The sequence below is a fragment of the Pinus tabuliformis genome, chromosome 5_1 (assembly GCF_031772625.1).
Source record: "Pinus tabuliformis cultivar Carrire ecotype Pingquan chromosome 5_1, CPIR1, whole genome shotgun sequence".
Taxonomy (NCBI): domain Eukaryota; kingdom Viridiplantae; phylum Streptophyta; class Pinopsida; order Pinales; family Pinaceae; genus Pinus; species Pinus tabuliformis.
The window spans coordinates 770,566,170-770,587,398 of record NC_142305.1 but is presented as its reverse complement, the minus strand read 5'-3'; the positions used below and the strand labels follow the sequence as shown (position 1 = coordinate 770,587,398).

Sequence of the window (21,229 nt, the reverse complement as noted above, 5' to 3'; positions counted from 1 at the left end):
ATGGCCGAAACATCTCTACGATCCATAGGTTGGAGGCAAGACCATAACTGGCAGTGGAGCTTTGACAGAGATCAAATAGCCTTCCATATCGAGCTTGAGCTTGCGGTTGTATCGTTGGGAAGCCAAGGACGTTGACAAGAGCAGAAGAACTCTGCGTTTGATAGATTGGGCATCACAATCACCAAATCTTAAAGTATATTAAACAATCTACTGTGGTTATTGATCGCCATGCAAAATTAGCTTATCATACAATTACTGACTTAATCACCTGTGAGATTTGTATTTAAAAATCTACATACGAGTATCGATTAATGAAGGGTAAGATTTGTATTTAAAAATGAGAGCATGATTATTAAAAGTTTTGGTTTTTTTCATTAAATTAGTAAGAATTTTTTCAATAATAAGTTAAATTTTGATTATTAAAAAGGAAGTTTTGAACGTATATATATGAATTCAATGTATATATGCTAGGTGCTCTTACTCTTAAACATTTAAATTCTACCTATTATATAATTAAAATTCAGTTTTCCAGAAAAACTACCAAAAATGGTCTTGCAAAAACATCAAACAGGTAGACTACAAATAAAAAAAAATCAATTTAAACAATGCATATTGAATCGTATAAAGATAAACACATCTCGCAGTGACAAATTCCTCACGTTTTTAACGAGCGATATAATTTTATTCTATATTAATCTAGAGTGGCTTGTGACCTTAATTAAATAAATCTGAAGCATTTCTTTGACGACAATCATGTCTATAATCTTGGTAACCACAGGTTGATATGCTTTCAAACTGTCTGGACCAATGCCGCCCTTTCCATTAATAGTATACTCAAACACAGGTTGCCCTTTCAGGCAAAATAACATAACTATCCATGTCGATGATTTCGCTAGATTCATAAGCTCTAGCTTGATGAATCTGCACTCCCAGACTGTCCGATTTGTTGGGCATAATGTTGTTTTCCACCCTTTTACAGCTACGGTCAACAACATAATGCCTACAAGTAGGGCATGAAGAACGAGATCGAATCCATTTATCTACACATTCCATGTGAAAGCCATGGTTGCAGATAGGCAAGATTGTCACACCATCTCCTTCCACGAGTTCTGCGAAGCGAATAGCGCAATCCGTTGCAAACCTTGACATTGATTTTCCATAGATGATGGAGGGGAGTGCTTTTATGGATTTCGACTTCATACCGGCCTTAAGCTCATCTAGTGGCCATGTAATCGTGGCATGGCCTCCAAATGTAGTCCCGTGGAATGATTATAGCCAGTCCCGTGAGAAATATCATTGTGCACAGCAATGCAAGAAGACCAACTGTCACACGTTCAGCCATATGGGGACTAACCATCACTTGTGGACTTTCAAATGACAGCTCTACTGGCGCTAGCATATCGGTTGCGCCATCTAAAACCATTCTCCTCTCAGGAATCAAAAGAGCATCGAAATTCTTCAGAGTTTGTTGCTTAATGGACCATAAAAGACTTGTCAGATAAGGATTTCATATAACGCTTACTCTCTCACTGCAAGAAGCTGCGTGGCCTGCAAGCAGTAGCGTCGCCCAGGGCCGCACCCCAATGGGCGGCCGGCACCTTTTTTTTTAAATAAAAATTTAATTTTAAAATATTTTTTTTAATTATATGTATATATTTCTAAAATATAAATTTTTGAAATATTTTAAAGATATATTTTTTATAAATGAAAATTATATATATATTTTTTTATTTTAGATTTTTTTTTTTTTAAATCAAAAATATATTTTAAAGATATAACTCTCAATTTTGTCATGTATAGAGTTTTCACAAAAAATAATATTTACAGCCAAAATAACTTAATATTTGATAGAAATAAAAATGATTTCTTTCTAAATGAATTAAAAACTAATTTGCTTCTTTTATTTAGTATAGACAACACAGAAGACCTCTATCATAATTTTACTACAACCTTATCATATTCTATTAACAAGTTCTCAATTGAAGTTTCAAATAATAAAAGAAATAGCAAAACCAATCCATGGTATGACAAAGATTGTAAAAGTGCGAGGAGAGCAATTAAAGAAGCTGTTGATGAATCTCTTAAAATGGACAAGATAAAAATATATAAAACCCTAACTAAAAGGAAAAAGAGGTAGTACATTCGTCAAAGATAGGATAATCTCTTACTCTTCTCTAAGGTAGCTCCTATGAAATTTTGGAGGGAGATTCTGACTAGGAAAACTAAAGATAATAATAAAATTTCTCTTCACAATTGAAATTCCTATCTTAAAAAGCTTTATGAATCTCCAAATGTCATGGATAATTTGGAAACCCTGCTCACAACGAAAGAAGTTTTCTCTTTAGAAGACATTAAGTTTAGGGTTAATCGCCTCGCTAATGGGAAAGCTAAGGACATTGAAGGTTACCAGGTGGAAATCTTAAAAATTGGAGGTCCTGTCCTCATCCCCTACATCCACAAACTTTTCAATCAAGCAGTCAAGCAAGGGTTCCCTAAACCTTGGACTAAGAGCCTCATTATCCCTATTTTTAAAAGGGGGGATACAAATAACCCCTCTAATTATCGGACAATTATGATTATCCCTTTCTTATCCAAGTTATATGGTAGTATTTTGGAAAAGAAGTTAAGCATATGGCTTGAAAGTGAAGGTAAGCAAGCTAAAGGCCAAGCATGTTTCAAAATGCATCACTCAACAATAGACCACCTCGTTATGCTTAGGATGATTGCGGAGGAATGTTGTAATGATAAATCCAATTTATTTTGTTGCTTTGTGGACTTTAGAAAAGCTTTCGATACAGTTCCTAGATACAACCTTTGGAATAGATTAGAAGAGCTAAAGGTTCCTCTCGAGTTGAGAGCTGCTGCTATAAGGTTATACGAGAATGTAATTGCCAAGCTAAAGAGCAATGAGGGGTGGTCGAAAGATATTAAGTGTAACATCGGGGTTAAACAAGGTTGCGCCCACTCCCCTACCCTATTAGGCATTTACATCAATAAGATCGAAGACTATTTAGAGGAAGCAGGATGTAATGGCACGATCTTAGCTGGGATAGTCGTCATCCTTCTTCTCTATGCTGACGATATTGTTCTTTTGGCAAGGTGCCCATCTAATCTTGATAAGCAACTCAGGCTTCTTAAGGATTTCTGCTCTACCATGGTATGACTGTTAACACTCACAAAACAAAAGTTATGATTATCAAATCCAAGAAGGACACTTACGCCAATTTTATGTATGACAATAATAACTTGGAGGAAGTGTATTCTTACAAGTACCTAGTAATTGATATTCATCACAAGCTCAACTGGAACCATAGCATTGAGAAAATGATTAATGGGGGGTGGAAAGCTTATTTTGGTCTTGAAAATAATTGTAAAACAACAAACCTTGTAATGTGGGATAAAAAGAAGTTCCTCTTTGAAACTTTAGTCACTCCTGTTATCTTATATGGTTGTGAGGTTTGGAGTTGCAGCATCTCTAGAGAATCATGGAGAAAGATTGAGAAAATCCAGAAGCGTTTTATAACTTATAACCTGAGAATTAAAAGTAATATATCCTATCATATTCTCCTTATAGAAGCAGGTATTTCCCCTATTGAGATTCTAGCTATGATTAGGTTTCTGCTGTACAAGCACAAACTCAATAACATAGACGATCAGAGACTTCCTAAGCTAGCTTTAAATTTCAGCCAAAACCACCTAAGGCTCAATCGGGGGTGGCATAAAAACACAAGGGCCTGGTTAAAATATTGGGAGATCAATGAGAATGATGCATTGCAAAACATAAATAACATTAAAGATATTGTTACTTCTAAGTTCAAAGAAAAAATGTGGTGTGAGAAAGATTTAGCGGCTAAAAGAAAATTAAGTTATTATAAGAAGGTCATTAACCCCACCCTAGAAGATCAAAAGTATCTCTCTATTTCAACTAGCTCAAAGAAGAAAATTAATATAGCAAAGATTAGAATGAATTTTCATGAGCTCCAAAGTGAAACAGGTCGTTGGGAAATTCCTAAGACGCCATGGATGGAAAGGCTCTGCCATATATGTGAGAATAGGAACATCGAGGATGAAAACCACTTCCTCTTAGAGTGCCCCACGTACAACCACATTAGATCTCAGTTTCACAATCTTTGTTACAATACTAACCTTCCTACCCTTTTACAATGTCAAAATTATAGTGAGCTCGAGAGGTTTCTCTCCAAGCTTTTTGAGCATAGGAATAAAATCTTAAATCAAAATAAATAATTTGTTTCTGTAGGTCCCATAGACCAATTTTTGGTCTCAGTGGATGTTAACCATCATCATCATCATCATATTGTTTTTTTTATAAATTTGAAAATAGGTATGCTTTTTTTTTTTTTTTTTAAATTTGAAAATAGGTATGTTTTTTAAAATTTTAAATGGTTTTTGGTTTTTTTTTTTTTTTTTTTCAATGTTGATTTTAGTAGTTTTTTTATTTATTTTTTGTTAATTTTCTATTTTTTAATCTAGTTAAAAAAAAAAAAATTCTTAGTTTTTGTATATGCTTTTTAAATTTTTTCTATTTTTACTTTTAAAATTTTATAGTCTTTTAAATTAAAAAGTCTTCTGTGGAAATCACATGAGAGATTTTTTTGGTGGACCCTTTTTGAACCAACAAGCGTCGTTCATCATGAAGACTAGATGAAGAGCCACACCATGGCAAAGGCTTAAATAGAGAGCAATGTAGAAACATAATTCCAAGTAACGGCGATATTTGAACAATAATGTTTAAATTATAATATTAATTTATTAATATATTAAAAACAAATATTATTAACGAATATATTAAACGGCAAATTTTTGAAAAAAAATATTTAAATAATAATATTATCTCATTAATTTATTAAAAATATTAATAGGTAACAATGGCTAGTCTTTTGAAAAATAAAATTTAAATTAATTTATTAAAACCAAATATTACTAGTTTTTGAAAAATAATATTAAATTGTGATATTAATTTATTAAAAACAAATATTAATAAGTAACTGCTATATTAAACAGCGAGTTTTTAAAGAGTTTAGACTTCTGTGATCCATACTAGATTGTGAGAATGATTTCAGCAAAATCATTCTCACAAGCTAGTTTTTAAATTAAATAAATAAATAATCAAAGTCAAACTTTAAAAGAGGTGAGTCAATTTTTTTTTTCACATAAAAAATGTAAATTTTTTTTTTTAAATATGTTTTTCTTATTATTTAATTTTTTTTTTTTTTTTTTTTTTTAATTCTTATCTTTTATAAGGGTAATTTGTTTTTTTTTGTTTTTTTTTCTACATTTTTATGATTGATTTTTTTTTTTGTTAATTTTTTTTTTTTAATGTTTGCTGCATTTTATTTATTTTTTATATTTGATTTTTTATTTTTTATTTTATGTTTTGTTTTTAATATATATTTTTATTTACGTTTTGTTATTTATTTATTTTTCATTATTTTAATTTTTGTTTTTATTTTTAATTTTATGTTTTCATTATTCTTTTGAAATTTTAATGTTTTTCGGAGTCATAATAAAATCTTTTACACCATTATTTGAAAATGTTCTAAATTTACCCTAGAAAAAAAAAGTGTTATTCCAACATCAACACTTTTCGTTTTGAGGGTGTTTTTTGCACAATTTTTGCACATAAAAATTCGGTTTTACTGGCATTTTTTAAAAATGTTGAAAATTGACCCTAAAAAAGAAGTCGTCATTCCAATATCAACACTTTTCATTTTCAGGGTGTTTTTTGCACAATTTTTGCACGAAAAAATGATTTTCATTGCCATTTTTAAAACATGTTCAAAATTGACTCTAAAAGAAAACCATTGTTCGAGTATACACACTTTTCATTTTTAGCACTGTTTTTCATGTTTTTTCGGGGTTTTTTTGGCCAGAGTTCCTGTTTTGAGTTTATAGTTCCTGTTTCAAAGTTTACATTGTTGATAATACAGATAGTGGAATTTTTAGCTGAGACTTTCCCCTGAGTATTTTCTATGTTTCATGTGCATTGATTCTTCTTATAGTTATATGTGTTCAGCTCTGATTCAACTAGATCTTTAAGCTTTCACAAGTTTGATAGTAAAAGTAAACTATAGTATTTTGCTTTGGTATATTTCATTATCGAGTTAATCTACAGTCAGATTTTCTACATAGATCTCACAGGTAGATTTGTAGAGATTTTGCAGGAAATTCTACATGGTATTAGAACAAAGGTGATCAAAACTGTGAATAGCATATTGAAAAGGGAAAATTCGAAGTTTTAAGTTCGGGGTTGTAGGTACAAAACGAATTCATCTCATACTTCAGGTTGGTCAATTGCGTTCTATGGCTTGAGACTCGAGTATGCCTTGGATGGCAGCTTGAATTACATAGCATGGAAAGATCGCATGGAAGCTGTATGAGAAGATAATGGTTTGAAGGATTTCATTGATCAAGAAATCCCAAAGCCAGCTTTAACTAATGCACAAGAGTTGGCTGAGTGGAAGAAGTGTGTGGCGAGGGCGAGATTGATCATCCTTGAGGGAATTCGAGACCATATTGTCTCGAGTCTCCATGGGAAGGATACTACATATTCAATGTGGAAGACATTGAAGGACCTCTACCAGAACAGTAGCGACCAGAGGAAACTGGCGCTCAAGGGCAAGCTTCGAAGAATCAAGATGGAGAATGGTGATACTATTTCCACATATTTGAACAAGCTCACCACCTGCAGAGATGAGCTTGGTAGTGTGGGAATAACTATTGTCAATGATGATATGGTGAGCCTTGCTCTTCTCGACCTTCCAAGAGTTGGCATAGTTACCAGGACTCTATGAATGGAAGGGAGAAACTGCCAGATTGGGAACGACTGTGGTCGGATCTCATGTAGGAGGAGATCAGGAGGATCATAGGAGATGGTTCTTCATCCAAGGAGGATAAAGAAAATTTGGCCTTAGCGAGTAAGGCAAGGAAAGGGAAGGAGAAGGATTCTCATCCCAAATCGAATTCATCTCATGGAAGGAAGAAGGTTGACAAGTCTAAAGTGAGATGCTTTAATTTTCATGAGGTGGGACATTATGCAACTAATTTCCCATCGAAGAAATCCAAGAAGGGATCCTCGGAAGGATCTGAAGGTGAGGCATTAGCCTCTCAGTTCGAGATGGACTTCACCCTCATCGCTTGCATGGTGTCATTGATGATGTGTTGTGGTTGGTTTCTTGACAGTGGAGCCTCATTCCATATGACCAATAATAAAAGTTTATTCAGTGCCTTGGAGGAGAAAAACATCAAGGTTCGCATAGAGTTGGGTGACGATGAAATGTATAGTGTTTCAGGAGTGGGCATGATTGCTTTTCAGAGGGAGCATGGAGCTCCTATCATCTTGACAGATGTGAAGTATGTTCCTGGATTGAAGAAGAACTTGGTATCGATCGCGGTATTAGAAGACCGAGGCTATGATGTGTTTTTTAGTAAGGGAAAGGTTTTCCTTAGACACATCACCACGAGATAGGTGAAACAGATCGGTTCACAGGTTAAAAACCCGTATGCTCTTGAGGTTCAAGATGCATGTAAAGCCTTAAGGAACAAGGAAATTGTTAGAGACTTGGTGGTTGAGAGGGAGAGTAAATTACCTCTCAACATGCAGTCCCAGAAGAAGTCTTAGACAATTGTAGAGGAACCACAATTGGAGAAGCAACTTCAGGGAGTTGTGGAGCATCCACAACTAGAGAAGTTGAGAGGAGACTAGGCGGAGACATCCAGTCATGCAGAGACCTCCAGTAGGGGGAAATTTCGAGCCACGTGGGTAGAGGGATCACATGTAGCCATACCTCCAGGTGTGAAGTGGGGCGATATGGTGTGATAGTCCAAGAAGGTTGAAATTGGGCAGGGTCCATTCAGAGGTTTTATATCATGGATCGTACCTTGCTACAGGAAGCTAAAGTACATAGTAGCAGGAGCAATCAGTGGGATTGATGCAGTCAGAGATCAAAGTGACAGAGGCTATAGCAGTTAGATATTGAAGAGCACAGAGGCGGTGAATTTTCAGTCGACAGAGGCAATATCAGTCAGAAACTTTGATGACAGAGGCATCATTCTGATTCAGGTTGGATGTTTTTTTTGTTTCTGGAGTTGCTACAGCAACAACACTAGAGATAAGTGTTGCATGCAGGACATTCCAAAGGTTCAGGATTGGGATCGAGTTGAGTTCCTTTCTTGTTAAGAGGGAGTGTTGAAAATAGCAACAAGAAATGCTAAAAATAGAAATGCCAGAAATAGAATATTCCAATTTTAATTTGTCCTTGAATTAAAATTGAGAATTAAAATTCGAATTTAGTCTCACCAGCTACTTGAAAATAATTAATTAATTCATCTTGGATTAATTAGTTGGAGAAATTCAAGCTAGAAGTCTTTGTGAAGTCATGCAATAATTATCCCTTAAATTAAGGAAGTTATCCATTAATTAAGGAGATAAGATTAAGTTATATTTGAGTTGTAATTAGTTAACTCAGTTTACTGAGTTAAGTCCAGTTAAATTAGTTCCAAATTGTTTGTGGAATTAATAGAGAATTATCATTCAATTGATGCATGCATGCATGCAACTAGTGCTACTTAGTTAACTAAAGATTCTCTCATGAGAAACTCATGCATGTCTATTCTGAGAAAGACCCAGTTGAGATTAAAAATAAAGACAGTGTACTATCAATTGCTTATGTTTACCTATAAAGGAAACCAAAGAATGCAGTCAAGGCAAGGTTCCTTAAGGATTGTGCAGCTTTACAGGGTGTGAGATTAGTGTGAGTGATCAGTGTTACACTTGCTAACATGAGGATCACCCAGGAGAAATTGCGCAAGGAAATAGGAGGCTTGGAGGGTAGAGGAGAAGGTTTGTGAGAAGCCTTGTTTGCGTGTGAGCATCTAGGAAGATTGTACTCAGATCTAGCTGGCTATGAGAGCTAAGGCTTTGTATAATCTCTATGTACTTCCACCTTCATCTGTGAGGATTGTACTGAGAGCTGGCTAGTTATGTAAGAGCTAAGGCTTTGTATAAATCCTATCTATGATAATGCAGATAGTTGGGTTTTTTGCTGAGGCTTTCCCCTAAGTATTTTCCGTGTTTCATGTGCATTGATTCTTCTTATGGTTATATGTGTTCAACTCTGATTCAGCTAGAGTTATAGTATTTTGCTTTGCTATATTTCATTATCGAGTTAATATATAGTCAGATTTTCTACATAGATCTCAGAGGTAGATTTGTAGAGAATTTGCAAGAAATTCTACAGATTCTAGAGAACCTCTATAGTGAACTCTACATGCTTTGCCTTCATGAAGAAACTCCCATTGTGCCTCTCTTCATGAGTAGATCATTTCCCTTTTGCACCATTTCCCCTGAAACTTTTGTTTTGCCTTGTTTACAAGACCTGCACTAATGGCCTTTGTCTTCCCCGTGTTGATCTGCATATATTAGCACTACTCCTTGCACCAACTGGAGTGACTGAGCTATGTTCCAGTTGCGCTGGTCCTGTTATGGATTTTTTTTTAAATTAGAGCTGAAGCTTCCAGCTCTATAAGCTTTGTAACGAAAGTCTGGTTTATGGTTTGGCCAGATGGGGTTGAGGATTACAGTTTGGGCTCATTTCCCCTATAATGATGGAACTACCTCAAGGGATAAGTCCTTCTCCCATGAGAAGAGGATCCATCTCCCATCCATATTTCCTATATAAACCTCCCTTCTTCCCAAGCACAAACTAGTGTTGGTGTTATAGTTGCAGAGTTTTGGTTGAGTGTTGATGTTATTTTGGCTGTGTGTGAGTATAATATTTTGATTAGACAAGAAAGTTATTACTAGTTGTAGCCACATAGTTGCATGAGGGAGAAGTGCGTTTGGTTTGGAGTGAAGCCTAAAGGGAAGAGCCTTTAAACTATTGTTGTTTGAAGCCATCATGAAGTGCTAGCAAAAGTGTGTGGGAACCTGGTCTTGTTAGAGGAAGACTGCAATGTCAAGACGAATGGTTGTAATCTCTCTTTGATATTAATATATACAACTATTGAATGATTTCCTACATGTTTTGTAATATTACATATTCATGTCTTAATGTTTCTTGACTTATTAAGTAGGTTGAATTGCAATTTGTCTATTGTTATGTTTGTGTGTTGTTGTTGTTTACTTGTTTTAGGAGCTTGAAGAAGGAAGTAAGAGATTGTTGGAGCAAGCAAGCGAGGACATCATCAAGTAGGATAAGCGACCAAGAGGTAGGCCCTCTTGATTGATTCTAACCCAAGGAAATCTTCCATAGAATATATCTGTTGTGGCTATACCCATTATCGGGCTAGAGGAATTCATTCGTGTCCGCACTTACAATTTTACTTCACCACAAATTGGTGACTCCGCTGGGGATCCTAATCCTTTTGTTTGTTTTGGATTTCATGATTTCATGGGAACTTTTCTAGTTCCACTTTTTCACTCTAGTTTTGTTTTTTGCCTCCTGCTTACTGGCCTAAGTCTAAAATTCATAGTAGCAGATCTGGTCCCTGTTTTGATTTTTTTTTTTTTTTTCCTTAGCTACATCATCAGTGCACTTAATCCACTGATAGTCATGCTGACCAATGTGAATTGCTGAGAAACAGTCGTGCCGACCAGCCTCTGGTGCTTGTTGTCAGTTAGGTAGTTACGTTAATGCCTGTAAGTCAAGATTAGGGCTTGACCCCAATCTTGGACAGTGTGTTCTGCTTTTATGATTCTAATCCCGTAAGCCTTTTAGACAATTTTCTCCCTAACTGGAAAGCTTCATTTAGCTTGCTTTGTGTGCTTGCTTGGTTTAGCCCACCCTCTAATGTGTTAAGTCTAGCTCTGTGTGAAGTTCTTTTTTATTTTTTCTTTGAATCCCTCGATCGGCGCTATTTTTGGCCAAAATGTCATGTCAATCAGCCATTAATGCTAGTTGTAGTACTAGTCAATCATGGCGATCGGCACTAATTTGGCCCAAAAGTCTCTGTGGTCTCAGGGGTAAGAAAAAATTAGAATTTCTCCCATTACAGTGCCAGTGTGTCTTGACCCCCAGACTCTCTTCTTCCTCCCAAAAGTGACTAAGATGCTTTGTTTTTAATTAAATGAGTAAAAGAGTCTCGTTTGTTCTCTTATTTCGAGTGCCTCTTTTCTTTTTCCAAGCATAGATTACATTTCTTGGTTTGTCGATTGAAATGTTTATGTGTTTGGTTTGTTCAATTCAGGGAAGAAGTTGCTTTTAGTTTCATTTATCATGCTTTGGGTTTGATTGATGCTTGTTTGTTCGGAATTGTGAAAACTTTCATTTAAAGTGCTTTATTTGAAAGATTCATTTTTCATTTTATGAAAATAAGAACATCATTCTAGTTTACTTAAGTGCACATATTGCATTAGTAGCATTATTGAGAAGCTATAATTGCATCATCATAAGAATTGGAAATGAAATGAAACTTCTTTTGTTGTTAAATGAAGATTAAGTGCATTTAGGAGATTTATTATAGAAATGTTTGAATATTTGATTGTTGCATTGATTTTGAGTTCCCTATCTCTCAATTAGTGTTAAATTTCATTGAACAAAAATCTCTTTTCTCATATAGTTGCATGTAGGAGTTTTGTCAGATGATAATGGTAGGGCCTTGTAATTGAAACCTAATTCAATATCAACTGTTAAAATCTATTGAATTCACCTAAGGAAGCCTTGAAACTTAACGCTCACATTTAATGGTCTAGGCTAGAGACGTGTTTCGATGTCTTTAAACCTAGCAGATGTCATTTGCTTCAGCATTAGACATCACTAGTATGGACTTGTGATCCCCATACCATCATGTATATAATTGGAGACCCCTCTAGGCTGCAATCCTTTATCCATAGGAAGCCAAGTCAGCCACCTTGCAAACGTGATACACTAAACACAGCATTCGGGGAGTTTGCCTACTCGTACTCGATTCACCGAAAGCTATTCTGCAGTTCACGGTTGCTTGGTAATCATGTTTACCTAGATCATCAAGAGCAGTCATTTGATATTTTTGATCATTAAATTTAAAAGATCATTCGAATGCTTGTCCTTTTGAGCTCGTTTCCAATTGAAAGTGATAGAGTCACCTTTCATCATTTTCTCGACTCTTAAAACATGAAAAGTCAAAGTTTTGTTTTTCCAGTTTCTTGAAATTAACTTCCCACGAAGTATTCCTGGTTAAAGTTATCTTCCTTAGTGATTCTTTAGGGTCGATTCCAATGGAAACATTCCCATAGTCTACGAGTCAAAGGATCCCCTCGGATGGGAATCTCGGTTCTTTTCCTTCTTTTGGAAATGTTGGTTCTGATTATATGGTGACATTGTCCCCCCCTGGGTTAACCATTGGTCTACCTATCTGTTTGTTTTCAACCTCGATGGTCTCAAGCATCCTGACTCCTGTCCAATTGTCACTTTCATTTGAGTAATGTCACGATGATTCTGAGGTTGACCCCTTGCCTTCTTCCCATATTTCTTCACCCTATTCTTCTACTTCGCCTAATGAAAGTTTGAAATCCAGTAACTAGGAGGCTAAGAAGAAGAAGAAGAAGACGAAGTAGAAGAAGTCAGATAAGCGAGAGGACAACCATGTAGTTGTTACTCCAAATGGAACTCCCATAGAAAAACCTTCCGATCCTCCACAAAAGTTCAAATTCCCTTGCAATCTATGTAAGGGTGACCATCTCCTTCGAGACTATCTTGGCATTCCTAGAGTCTTAGAGGTATGGTCTCAAAACCTACACTGACCATCCCCATCGACCTCTGGAGATCATATCGATGTTATGCCTTCAACTAATGATCATAAGAATAAGGGAAAGATTAGATTCCCCTGTAGGTTATTTGAAGGAGAACATCTTCTTCACCTTTGTCCTCTTATGGATAAAGCTTCCAAATTTTTGGAAAACCTTGCAGCTCCTCAATCCCAGCTTCCTGTTGGTTATCGAAGGATTTCTTCTGACCCTATCCCAGTTGGTAAAGAGATTGACTTAGATTCATATCTGACCCATCATGTTCTTCCCAAGAAAGAATCTCTTGTGTCTATTCTTGACCAACCATTGGTGGAAAAGAGTGTTGACTTGGATCTCCCTTTATTTGTTCACTCTGTTCCCAAAGAGAGTAGTGATCATACTGCTCATGTTCTTCTTGTCTCCTTAGATTCTAATGAATCGAAGAGTGACTCTCCCATCCCAGTTGTTCAGGAGATTACTTCTCCTATTCCTGTACAACATGGGGGCAATCATATGATATCCCCACCAAGTAGTTCTGTTGTCTCTTTCGATTGGGGTCCATTGTCTACTTTCCGCCTCCCATCTTATGTGCCTTTCTAGATCACAGTAGAAGCCTATAATATGGTAGTACTTGACACTATATTAGATGAAGGTGCATTTGTTAGCATCATGTCTTCTACCACTTGGCAAGCTTTGGGTTCCCTGTAGCTTGTGCCTGTCACCCAAAATTTGTTGGCTTTTAATGGAGGAACCAGCCAACCCTTAGGGATCCTTCCAAAGTTCCCTATTACTTTGGGAGGAAAGACATCTATATAGCTGTGATGGTAGTCCAAGGTCCTTTAGATTTCAATCTTCTCCTTGGACACAACTATGTTTATGTCATGGGAGCTTTTTTTTCTTCACTTTTCCGTGTTGTTTGTTTTCCACACAAAGAGAGAATTGTGACCATTCATCAATTGCCATTCATTGGTCACCAGGCACCTCCTTTGCAACCATCATCCCATATCAGCTCTTGTTTGCAAGCAATACTTTCCCTACCACAGGTCAATTATGTAGCTACCTATTCCATCTCCACATCTGTTGATGATCTCACAGATGGTATGGTACATTATCTACTGGGGGCATTAGAACCCAATCTATATTTCATAACAAATGACATGTTTTCCTCCTAGAGCCTGGTCCTTCCATCTAGTGAAGACCTCTTGGGATCCATGTTCTCGTACGGTCCATGAACAAATGTGTGAGCATAGTTCCTTGTCTTTTGTAAAGCTTGTTAAAAAAATGAAACAAGGAGTCATGAGGATATTTCTTGGTCTTGTGTCAAACTCATTAAAAAATAAAACAAAGGGTGTGAGCATAGTTCCTTGTCTTCTGTCAAGCTCATTAAAAAAGTGAAACATGGATTCATGAGGATAGTTCATGGTCTTGTGTCAACCTCATTAAAAAATGAAACAAAGGGTGTGAGCATAGTTCCTTGTCTTCTGTGAAGCTCGTTAAAAAATGAATTAAGGAGTCCTGAGGACAGTTTCTTCCTGTATCAACCTCAATAGAAAATGAAACTGATGTCTGAGGATGGTTCTTTTACTATGTCAACCTCGTTAAAAAATGAAACAACTCCCATTTCAAAATCGAGTATTTGATTAAGTTCTCGTAAAATCCTATTCAAGTCTTTCCAAGATCTTGTAAGTGAATCTTCATTCCATCTGTTATCACTCAGGATTTCCCAAAAGTTGTAAGAAAGGGAAAAGAGGCCGAGGTAACCACAAACCAATCTTTTAGATACAGAATCTAGCCAATCTGTATCCAGAGAGGGCTCCCTCTTTATGATTTAGCTTTGTTTTTAAAGGTATTAGGCTAGTTATGAGGTTTAGGAGTTTTGTTTGAGTTTGGGTGGTGAGATTCAATACAATAGAGAGGTAAATAGAGTAGTTCAGTCCATTTGGCTAATGGAGTCAAAGAATATGGCTTTCTAGATTTGGTTTCTTAACAGAGGATGGTTTCACAGAGCAAGGTGGTCAAATAGGGAGCAAATAAAGACTAGAAACAGATGGAGTGGCTCAAATTGGGTGAAAGGCAGTTAAGGATCCTTCAACCTATTTAAAGAGGGAAATTGGATGATTACTGATAAGGAGCAGTTAAGTTTTCTTTAACAAATAATCAACATGAAAGAATTAGCAAACAGGAGCAACTAAGATTTCACTGCTTACCCTAATTCTGAAGAAAAACACAGAGAACAATAATGACTAAAAATAGAGTGCAATCAGGCATATTCTAAAATTAATCCTTTAACATTCAGATTGTGAAACACAAATAATATAATAAACTAAGAAAACTTTAAAACATAAGATATAGAGGACTTATTGATCCAGTGGTCGATTCAAGAAGTTTGTGACGAGTCCTCTGCTTCAATTCTTCATCCAGTAAGCCATGCAACAATTGATTCCAACATCTCTTTATTCCAAAAAATCAATATTACTGCAAATTTTAGGAATCCACACTCAATACTCCATTTGAGGGGGTATTTATGTAGAAAATTATACAACAAATGTCTCAGTGAGATAATATCTAGGATGACTAAAAATAGTTTACAAAAAATAGAAACAGGTAGCCTTGAAAGAAGGGAAAAGATGAACTGATGTTGTGCTGGTCCTGTTTTTGTTGAATGTGTTGGAGGCAGGCCCTAGGATTCGGCTTGCAGCTGTCTTCTTCAGTTACTCTGCGTTGGCTGCTTGTCTTAACTAATACTCTTTGACTGTGATCTGATACTCTTTGACTTGTTTTGACCCCTGTTCATCCTGCTCTGGTAAAAATCTCTGTCTGGTCATCTTTCCTCTGTCAATTTGTGCCTTTGAAGGTCCACTGGTTAGGGTAGCAATCTCCCGGTATCTCTCTTTATTTCTTTCTTTTGCAAGCTTGGAAGTCCCTTGGTGTTGGTTTAAACTACGTTAAAGAGGAAGAAACTGTAATTGCAAGTTGAATGGCCGGCACGGAGCTCGTTGCTAGAGTCTTTGTGGTCGGGCGCCGATTTGTAACTGAATTGTTGGCTCGAAAGTTTATTATTATGCCTGGAGCGCTATATGCAGCAAACTACAACAAAAATGGCAATTTTTTCGGTTTTATTTGAAAAAATGAAGGTTTGGTGGGACTTTTTGATTTGATTGGGTAGATGACGTAAGCGATACCAGAGTGATGTCAGCGGAGTGGAGGGTGGTAAGCGGTTTGATTGCACCGCTTTTGGGGCTGAGCAATTTCGGGCCGGGAGGGAGTGAGCACACAGAGCGGTCGACACGTGGCAGAGGTATGGCGGAAAACCACCGGGCGGTCGTGAGTTATCACGCGGTCAAAAGGGGGTCACGATATCATTTTCGGTCGTTGGATGAGCGGGGAATGATCGGACGACTAACGGGCTTTGGAGACAGCGGGGAGTTATGCTGCGAGGCCGACACAATAAACAACGTTTTAATTATTTTGGGTGCAATTCTATTGGTCAGGGTAATGGTTAGGGATGGTTATTAATTAACCCAGATGGTTAATTAACTCCAAGGTTGCATGGCGGGGAAAGGTTATTAATGAATTTATAATAAATCCGTTAATTCTTGTTAAACAGTGCTATGATTATAGTCGTAATCGACCGAGGGTGGGAAATGTATTATATCAGGGTTTTTAAATATATTTATATAATAGGGGAATAGGTAAATGTTTATCTAGGTGTTACATAAAAATATCGTCACCATGATTATTTGCAGTCAGTATGGGTCTATCATCACTTGTACTGTCCTCCTAAGCAAGTCTAAGACCTTAACTCTTCAAATCAAGCTTTAGAAGTGGGAGAAAGACATTAAATATCAATGTAACTATGGTTCCGCACTTTCTCTCATGGTCACCTACGGTCCCGCACCTTCTGTGTACAAAAGCTGCGTACCTACCCGCTCTGTTCCTAACGGTGTAGGTGCGGACCCCTGTGAAAGTGAAAAGGCGCAAGTTTTATCTTAAAAAACTCACTTTGGGTTAATTCAAGAGTTTTCTAGAAGGAATTTTGACGTGGATTGTTCACTCTGAGGTGGTTCATGCATCCCAAAAGAGAAGGAGCTAATCCCTTGACTAAAGGAGCTATCCCTTTGAAGGAGGGCTTTATCCCTTTGAAGGAGGACCTAGTAATTTCCCTCCATTGCACTATAAATACAGGCATTGGGGTGAGGACTAAGGAGGTTAGAAGCTGAACATTTTGAGCGTAAATGCTGGTGAAATTGAGACTCTTTGGTTGAGCTTGAGAGGAGAGATCACATACCTCTTGGTTCCATTGGAGAGTGAGTGAAACTTGTCAAAGTAGAGGAGACATCTTGTTGGACCCTGGGAGGAGCTTGTACAGCGTCAAGGCAAAGGTTGTAAGGTTCTTCTTCTTTTGAATTAATACAATCAAACTCATTTTTCTCAACAAGTATCTTATGTTATTTGTTTCATGGACTCCTTGACTTTCATGTTAAATATGTTTTATGTAATTGGCTTTTCAGGTGCTATTTAATTTGTTTGCCTTGTTTGTGTTTGCAGATTCGCGAAGAGGAGCTCATTTGGATCAAAGGAGCGAGGGCATCCACAAGCTTGCGTTGGATCAAAGGTAGGCCCTAAAAACACTTGTTTGCTATTGTTTATTAAAGCATATTTAGAGAAAGATAGTGTCTGGTTGGTTTGCTTGTCGTTAGGTCTTCTTTAGATTCTAGGAAGGTCTATCTTGTCCGCAAGATCGACACTTTCCGTGCGACAAAATGGCGACTCCACTGGGGACTTGATTGTTTTCTTTGTCTATACTTTGACCTGAGAAACTATATTTTTTGCTTCTGTTTTTGACTTGATGATTGTGGGATTGGGTGAATTTAGTTAATTTTGAGTTAGTTTTCATTTTTCATAATTTTGGGAGAGGTACGCACCCTCTGAGTTAAGCACAGTGCATACTTGTACGCACTTTTGCTTTGTGCACCGAGCGTAGATGCACCTGTGTAAACAGGTTTCCTGCGTACCCTGTCAAAAATTTGAAAAATTTTAAATTTTTCTCTTTTTTATCAGTTTAGAATTTGTTTATAGGTTTTAGCCATTGCCCAGACCTACTTGTTCCCTGTCAAAAACTTTCCTTGGTTTAATTTCATTAGCATTAGGGTTTTAGGTGGAATTCCTAGGAATTTTGCTTGTTGGGTTTGTTTTTCGTTTTTGGTTGTGTAGTGGCTCTGAGCTTAGAAGCCCTAGGGACCTCAGGTTACCTTGGTGTCTACCAGTCTTCTTATGAGTCTGACCATTGATGAAATCTCCCCTTGTTGAGGAATTCGCTTTGAGTTTTCTCATTTCAAAATTTCGAAAAGCTTGTAGTTGAAAGTTTGGAATTTTCATTTTTTAAAAAAGAAAATGAAAGATTGGTTGTTTTTTGACTAATTGTGATTCTGCATAAATTAGTCCTTAGCTCACATTTAGCTAAGTAAAACATCCTCAAAAAGACTTTTAGTAAGTTTTGACTTCAAGTAGCTTTTTATATAGTTTGTAGCTCTCAAAGTTAGTCGTTTTCATTAGTTTTGAGTGTTTTATTTACAAAATAAAAAAATCTCTTTTGGAAAAGTTTGTTTTTTGCAGTGATTGAGCGCTTTGAAAAGAAAAGGGAAAAGTGTGTGAAATAGCTAGTTGTCTCGTCATTGAGTGCTTTGGAAAGGAAAGGCTCTTCTTTAAATTTGTTTAATTGAGAAAGATATGTGTTTACAAATTATTTGCATTCTCAAACTCTTTCTTAGTTGAGAAGTTCATCGAAGAGAAAAGATTGTTTAAATCATCTTAGGTGCATCTTTTTAGTGATTTCGAGTCGAGTCTTTACACCACGAGTTTCATCTCCGCCACCTCTTGACTTAAACAACAACCACTAAAATTAACGCTTAAAGTAAAATTCACCTAGTAACATTTTATTTCTAGGGCTCTGATACACCAACTTAGCATAGGCTAGTGTCTTGGAGTAGGAGAGTAATTAACTCTCCAAGACAGTAAAAACAAACAAGTAGCTGTATCTTATGGTAGGAAGAAATCCAATTGTTGCATTTATGCTCTGGGAAAGCTCCTCTTAAAGGAGAAGCACGAGATCGTGTCCGAACCAGTGTGGGAATCAATCCTTCCTCATTGGGAACGACGCCAGATATTCACGTATTAAAAACGGTAAACCTCGGATTAACCATTGTCGAGGAGCCTGGGGTCACTTGTTGGTAAACCTTGGATTATGTCAAGGAGCCTTCAAGGGGATTGAGCTTGCTACTCTGCCCTTGCGTGCGTATCGGATCGTAGATTGTTCCCCCAGGTGTATTTGTCTCAGTTGGTAACCTTAGTGGCCATATTCTTTAGGATTCTTCCAAAGGTGATAGTGGTGGGAAGATCCCACTGTACCTAGAGCAGACGTCGGCTAGACTCACTTGGATTTTATGGGGGGTTCACTTCACTCGAGACGGTTAAGTGGAGGAACTTGGTCCAGTCTATTCATTAAGCAAGTTGCCGGGTAACTGTTCCAACCGCCATTTCTGTACTGAATTCTGCGACGTTGGATTTCATCACCAACTAGTGTTTTCGGTCTGGAAAGTTACTGTTTGTGTGTGTTTGATCTCTAGATTCTTTAGGTGTGTGATTCAAATTTGTTTGGTTCTTTAGAGGCTTTAGGTGTTTTTCATTGAGATTTTACTTTGTTTGCGTGTGAAGTGGTTAAAAGTTTTTAACTGTGGCTGAATTACCAAGACAGTCCCGTAGACTTCGGGGCCAGTCTCCTGAGTTTGTAACCGTGGCTGATTTATTGAGGAAGTCCCGTAGACTTCGGGACCAACCTCCTGAAGAAGTCCCGAGCCATCTTGAAGGCTTGAAAGTCCTCGTAACTCCTAGTGGCAGTAAAGTTGGGTCACCTGAAGAAGGAGAGTCTTCGTTGGTTATACATCTTGATTACCAAACTCTAGTAATAGGTTATAATCCTGAATCTATTTCGGTTTCCGAACCTGCTAGTAGCTTTTCATCTACTAGTGATATAGGTGAAGAACCTGAGATATCTGAACCTGTGACTCCAACATCGGGTTTGTCTCTCCAACTTCTAGTGGTCCTAATTCACCTAGGGTAGAAAGAGTAATCACCGAAAATCTTCCTTCTGGTTTGATAGCTATTGAAGAACTTGCTCCAGAAGAAGAAGTAGGCATCCCTATCCCTGAAAATCAACTGGTTATTGATCTAAGGGAGCGTGAATCAATTTTTTACAGTCCACCTAGAAGTACTACTTGGTATCTTTCTTTGACTAATTATTTGGAAAACCCAGTGTTAAGTTTTTCACCACCTCGTGCTCCTTATCACCCTAGAGGTTTTTATACTACCGTAAATATGTCAGGTCAGTTGTCCATGTTTAATCAATCGCCTGATTCAATCTTTTTTGTATGGCGATCCTTCTATTCCCTCTGGGTATCAGTCACTTTCTGGTACTTTTTCGGGAGCATCTCTTCAACCCATTGAACAAGGGTTATTTACTGGAAACAATGGTGCAAAGCCGTTGAGCGTAGAAGACATTCTTATGATGTCAGGTTCTATTCCCAATTCTCAACCTCAAGGTGGCCAGTTATCGCCTGGGGAGCAGCCTCAATTAATGCCTGTTGGGCAACCTCAAGGTACACAATTTGCATCTGGGGGGCAACCTCAAGGTACACAATTTGCATCTGGGGGGAAACCTCAAGGACAGTACGTACCTACGGTACAATACGTTCCTCAAGGTCAACCCCAGACTCAATATGTACCCCAAGGTCAACCCCAGTATCAATTTATACCTCAAGGTCAACCCCAGTATCAGTACGTGCCTCAGGGGTATCTACCCCAAGGTCAGTACTCGAACCAAGGTTTCCAACCACCCCAATGTTAATCTTATGTTCAAGGAACGAGAAATGTACCTTTCAATTATCAATCCTACCCTCAACCTGGTTATGGTCCTCAATATTCTCAACATGTTATGGGTCAGTACCCCGGAATGAAAATAGTGTGGGATCCATCGCAAACTCAACAGGTGTTGCAGCCAAATGTACAGTTGTCATCTCAAACTGGACAACCCTTAGTTTCTGGTTCACCCCAGCAACCAGTCCAGTCTAATATTCAAACTTCTGTACCTTCGGTAGTTTCTCAGTCCGGGCCTACTGCGCCTCGTACTCTATCTCAAATGACTGTTGCAACTGCTGCAACATCTGTTCAATCTACCCCACCTACTTCTAGAGTATCGACCGCTCTGGTTTCTACTGTTCCTGTATCTACTGCTGAGACATCTTTACCACCATCTGGATCCACGATTCAAACTACGGTTCAGATGCCTGTAGGACAACCTGGTTTAAGTATGGTTGTCACAAGTCAACCACAATTCACCTATCAACCGTACCAGGGACAGTACCAATTTAGTTCTGCTGTCCAACAGCCAGTTTATCAGTATCAACTGTATCCTGGGTACACTTATCAACAACCTCAACAACCCCAGTACGG

The 21,229-nt window shown here is 37.4% G+C and overlaps 2 pseudogenes; both read right to left on the bottom strand.

Annotated features, from left to right (window-relative positions):
- Positions 1-834: 834 nt before the first annotated feature.
- On the bottom strand, positions 835-1,423 carry LOC149167201 (putative E3 ubiquitin-protein ligase ATL44; annotated as a pseudogene).
- Positions 1,424-1,507: 84 nt separating this feature from the next.
- Positions 1,508-21,229, bottom strand: part of LOC149167200 (UDP-glucuronic acid decarboxylase 4 pseudogene) — a 65,703-nt pseudogene continuing 45,981 nt past the window's right edge.